The sequence below is a fragment of the Lethenteron reissneri genome, chromosome 60 (genome assembly GCF_015708825.2).
Source record: "Lethenteron reissneri isolate LAM-NWPU_2019-01 chromosome 60, ASM1570882v1, whole genome shotgun sequence".
NCBI lineage: Eukaryota > Metazoa > Chordata > Hyperoartia > Petromyzontiformes > Petromyzontidae > Lethenteron > Lethenteron reissneri.
Window position 1 is genome coordinate 4,633,565 of NC_083838.1, and position 5,706 is coordinate 4,639,270.

General features: G+C 54.6%; 1 protein-coding gene across 2 annotated transcripts in view; it reads left to right on the plus strand.

The window, feature by feature from the left end:
• The window catches only part of ALKBH4 (alkB homolog 4, lysine demethylase), a 104,875-nt gene that overhangs the window by 22,540 nt on the left and 76,629 nt on the right, over positions 1-5,706 (plus strand). The gene's annotated exons all lie outside the window — the stretch shown is intronic.

Here is a 5,706-nt window from a genome sequence, read left to right on the forward strand (position 1 = left end):
GTCGTGATCTTTATTTGATTTTAATTTTATTTTTATTAATTTTGATGTTTTACATACGTGACTTTACCGAAAAAACCTAAGAATATGAATCCATGCAGTCACGAAAGCTTCAAATCTCGAATTATTTTAAAGTAGTAAATGGTAATCGACTGGAATCGAATTTTACAATCGACTGTGAATCGATTCCAACGCTTATTTTTTCATTACGCGCTTGTAATTGTGCATATATAATCGATAATGATCGATTCACGCCCGTATGCTCTATGCAATTGGGTCACGGAAAATCGATAGCTGCGACACATTCGATAGACACCGCCAACGCATAAACATAATCGCGAAAAGCAATCGATGGAATTATCGAATCGATGAATGCGAGGCGCTGCAAGCCATTGTCACGCAATTTCAATCGATTGTGGATCATAAATAATACTTGCGAATTGTCCAACGCCTCTTCGATAAAAATCTCAATGTGCGTATACATAATCGATGCTTGAATCCAATCGCAAATTGGGAATCGATTCCCGGCGAATTGATGGATCTGTCCTCGATCAACTCCCAGCTGATGCAATTGCCGTCAGCTGTTGCGACGATTTGGTTTTCGCCACCACATGCGGTTGAGATGAGAACAAAGACAAAGATCCCCCGTGTAGCCTTAACAGACTGTCGGGGCAAGTGCTGTTAGCGAGCAGCACCTATGAATGCCGGCACGGCACACGAGGGGGTGGGTGGACAGCACCACGCCCGGCCGCCTTTGTCTCCCCCAGTGGCGATGTTTACTACACACCGCACCGGGTGCTCATTTGAGGCTGAGTCGACCTAGGGGAGGCCCAGGTACCGGTTCAGATAATCGTCACCGGTGTTGGCCGTGAGCGGGAATCGAACCCGGGTAGCCAGGTTCGTAGCGCAGCTCACTAATCGCTACATCACCGCTCCCCAAAGGCAAAGATCCCCCGTATAGCCTGAACAGACTGTAGGGGCAAGTGCTGTTAGCGAGCACCTATGAAGGCCGGCACGCCACAGGAGGGAAGTGGGTGGCCAACACGACGCCTGGCCGCCTTTGTCTCCCAAGTAGCAGATGTTTACACACCGCACCAAGTACTCATTTAAGGCTAAGTCGACCTAGGGGAGGCCCAGGACCGGTTCATGGTGTTGGCCGTGATCGGGAATCGAACCCGGGCCGCGAGGTTTCGTAGCGCAGCGTAGCGCTCACCGCTCCCCAAAGACAAAGATCCCCCGTGCAGCCTCTAACAGACGGTTGGGTCAAGTGCTGTTGTCGAGCACCTATAAAGGGCGAAACGGCACACGAGGGGAGAACAACGACAACAGCCATTCGCCACTAAGTGACAGTGACGTCACCACGACGCTTGTGCCAGGCTAGGTGCACGTTGAGGCCACGTGAAGTGTCGAACGCTCGCTGGCAGGAGGTCACGGGGCAGACTCAGCAGGTGCCACGGGTCGACTGACTGAGATGACCGAGATGACTGGCTGATGCACCACCTGTGCCCACTACTGTGCCAACTTGCTGTGCTTTAGCCACCCGGTGCTCCACTCGTTGTTGTGAGCGTCGCTCCTCCGCTCTCCGTTGTTGTTGGAGGGCGACTGCCTCCAACTGCCCAGTAGCAGCAGCGTCCTTCACGAGCCTCCTCCACAGAGGCCGATCTTGACACCGCTGGTACCGGTCATTGGCAAGTCCACTCAGCTCCACGTCCTCCTGTACCACATCACTCCATCTTTTCTCTAGCCCGTGCCGCGCCTGTTTAGCCCTCTCGATCCGACCGAACAAAAGCTGTTTAGGCATGCGGTGGCTGGGCATGCGGGCTACATGACCCAGCCAACGCAGCCTTGCCTGCCGGAGGAGCTCACCGATGGGACGTTGTCCAGATCTTTCAAGGATTTGTGAGCTCCTCACACAATCCAGCCTGGTTAAACCCAGGATGGATCGTAGGCAGGCCAGCCTAAATGTTTCTCACCAACGAAGATGTTCCATTACGGGGGTCCACGTTTCGCAAGCATAGAGAAGGGAGGGAATGACTGTGGCCGAGAAGACCTGAAGCTTCATGCGGAAGCGACAGACCAGGTAGCTTCCACACAGTGTTACGCAACCGATAAAAAGATAATGCCGCTCGACTGATTCGGAGTGAGACCTCTGCTGTCAAACCGGAGCCGGTCATGAGCACACTGCCCAGGTATGGGAAACTCTCCACTCTCTCCACAACTGCCCCATAAATTGGGTGTTGTGGGGGTGGAGTGTCCGATAGTACAAAATACCCAGGCAGGTGCTTCGTTTTGGTGGGGTTGATGGTAAGGCCCCACCTCGTAGTGGCACACTCCAAGTTCAGCAGCAGCGCCTCAAACTCCTCCTGTGAATGAGCAGTAATTACCAGGTCATTGGCATACATAACATGATTTAAAGCTTTCGTGACTGCAGGGATTCATCTTCTTGGTTCTTTCGAAGATACATAACATGGTTGAGCAATAGGGAGCCATCCCTTGACCAGACCCGGGCATCGATCAGCCTCCCATTGTACCAGATGGAAATTCCTCCAGTACAGCAATCGAAGGCTTCACGAACTACGTGGTTGAAATAGATATTAAATAATGTGGGAGCCAGAGGACATCCCTATCACACCCCAAGGTGAATAGGGAAACTCTGACTCCCGACCACGTAGTTTTACCCTGGCCCGCTCACTATCATGAAGGTCCTTAATGATCGTGAGCAGAAAGTCAGGGACTCCGAAAGCACGAAGAACAACCCAAAGCCCAGGCCTACTGATGGTATCATAGGCCTTGACCAGGTAAATAAAGCACCCAACAGGCTGACTCTATCCCGAGGGGCCACTTTAGCTCGCACCTGTGACAGGAGGTCATAGAAGGCATCTGACTCCATCGGCCTTGCCTGCATCCCTCCACGGATGTTCGTCTTCGGTGGGGGCATAAGTAACCACGACCACCACTCCTCACCTCCGGTTGATGGGAAGGCGAGCCCAAAGTAGCCTGGGGCTTACAGCTTCCCACACCTCACCGCCACACTCCGACACCCCTTCATTCTTTTGTTCAGAAGAAAAGCCACTCCCTGTTGTTTGGCAGTCTCCTGTCCCGAGTAGAGGACTGTCCACCCCTCATGGTGGCAGGAGCCAGAGCCGGTCCACCGGACCTCCTAAATACTAAAGAGATCCAGGCGGTACCGTTTCAGCTCCCGACAGAGGAGTGGCAGCCTCTCCTCCGCAGTGAGCGTTCGAACATTCAACGTGGCCACTCGCAGTAGTTTTTTGCTGTTTCTGGAGGAACTCCGAGGGTAAGGATTCAATCTCCTGGCTCCGCCAAATGGGGTTTGGCCAGGAGACGTCATGTCGCCCGAGGGCCTCCGGCACTAGCTTAATTAGATTTTTATTCTGTGGTAATGCCAAAACGTCGTTGAAACGCACGCTGCACCGCAATTACGGATTCAGTCTTGCTGAACTGCAGAACGCGAAACTCCCCTTGTGTGTTGCGAGGTCGCCATCTTGCGAATGACTGAGGCTAGGGGCTGTTTGTGCGCTGGGAGAGGCATCCAGCGGTCATCATTGTGAAGCTCTATGCCCCGCCCCCTCTATGCCCCGCCCTCTCTATGCCCCACCCTCTCTATGCCCCACCCTCTCTATGCCCCGCCCCCTCTATGCCCCGCCCTCTCTATGCCCCGCCCCCTCTATGCCCCACCCTCTCTATGCCCCGCCCTCTCTATGCCCCTCCCTCTCTATGCCCCGCCCTCTCTATGCCCCGCCCCCTCTATGCCCCGCCCTCTCTATGCCCCGCCCCCTCTATGCCCCGCCCTCTCTATGCCCCTCCCTCTCTATGCCCCTCCCTCTCTATGCCCCGCCCACTCTATGCCCCTCCCACTCTATGCCCCGCCCACTCTACACCCCGCCCTCTCTATGCCCCGCCCTCTCTATGCCCCTCCCACTCTACACCCGCCCTCTCTATGCCCCGCCCTCTCTATGCCCCGCCCTCTCTATGCCCCTCCCTCTTTATGCCCGCCCTCTCTACACCCCGCCCTCTCTATGCCCCGCCCTCTCTATGCCCCTCCCTCTTTATGCCCCTCCCTCTCTATGCCCCGCCCACTCTATGCCCTTCCCACTCTATGCCCCGCCCACTCTACACCCCACCCTCTCTATGCCCCGCCCTCTCTATGCCCCTCCCACTCTACACCCCGCCCTCTCTATGCCCCGCCCTCTCTATGCCCCGCCCTCTCTATGCCCCTCCCTCTCTATGCCCCTCCCTCTCTATGCCCCACCCACTCTATGCCCCTCCCACTCTATGCCCCGCCCACTCTACACCCCGCCCTCTCTATGCCCCGCCCTCTCTATGCCCCGCCCTCTCTACACCCCGCCCTCTCTACGCCCCTCCCTCTCTGTGCCCCGCCCTCTCTATGCCCCGCCCTCTCTACACCCCGCCCTCTCTACGCCCCGCCCTCTCTATGCCCCGCCCTCTCTATGCCCCGCCCTCTCTACACCCCGCCCTCTCTACGCCCCTCCCTCTCTGTGCCCCGCCCTCTCTATGCCCCGCCCTCTCTACGCCCCGCCCTCTCTATGCCCCGCCCTCTCTATGCCCCTCCCTCTCTATGCCCCGCCCTCTCTATGCCCCGCCCTCTCTATGTCCCGCCCTCTCTACGCCCCTCCCTCTCTATGCCCCTCCCCCTCTATGCCCCTCCCTCTCTATGCCCCTCCCTCTCTATGCCCCGCCCTCTCTATGCCCCTCCTTCTCTATGCCCCTCCCTCTCTATGCCCCTCCCCCTCTATGCCCCTCCCTCGCTATGCCCCTCCCTCTCTATGCCCCTCCCTCTCTATGCCCCGCCCCCTCTCTATGCCCCTCCCTCTCTATGCCCCTCCCCCTCTATGCCCCTCCCTCGCTATGCCCCTCTCTATGCCCCACCCTCTCTATGCCCCGCCCCCTCAAGTGGTAAGAGTTTCATTCATGGGCGGTTCGTGGTTGCAGAGATATCGCGATTTCAAATTGGGTCCATCTTTTTGAACTCTGTCATGCATCGGCGGAATCTAACTTCTGTGTTTGACGGGGGTTGGGGTTCGCTTTGTCCCACACGTTTGGGCTCGCGGGTGCATGCAATTGATTCATGCTTAATCTTGATTGTAAAGTTTTGAAAATAAATTAATGTGTCCAGTTTGGAGGGCATTGCCCCCCGCCCATGATTCTACGTATTTGTTTTGAGTGACTTGCATAAAGTATTATTTGGGTCTTTCGGTAAAGTCACGTTGATAGGTTGAAAGAAAATAAAAATAACAAATGAGGAGAGATGATGACGATCGCTTATGTTGTGATCGAAACGTCGTCGTTTCAGTTATTTTATTTCAACCAATCTACGTGACTTTACCGAAAGACCCAAAAAATATGAATTCCTACAGTCACGAAAGCTTTAAGTCAAAATTGCATACAGTAATGTTTTTTGTCTACTTTGCACTCTTATCGGTTTATTTTTTTCTGCACTGTTTGTTGTAACTTTCTGAATCTCCCGCCATGACCCCCTACCAGAACATCTGTAAGGAGGGGAAAAAATATATAGAACTTTACAGCTCATCGGATTTCTGCAGCATTAAAAAACAAATTCAGATTCTAACGAAGCAACAGCATCGATTCCTGAATCGACCCGGTCCGTTAAAACCTTCCCGCTCACATCGATTTTCGGAATCGATTCCTCCACCCCCTCCCCCTCCA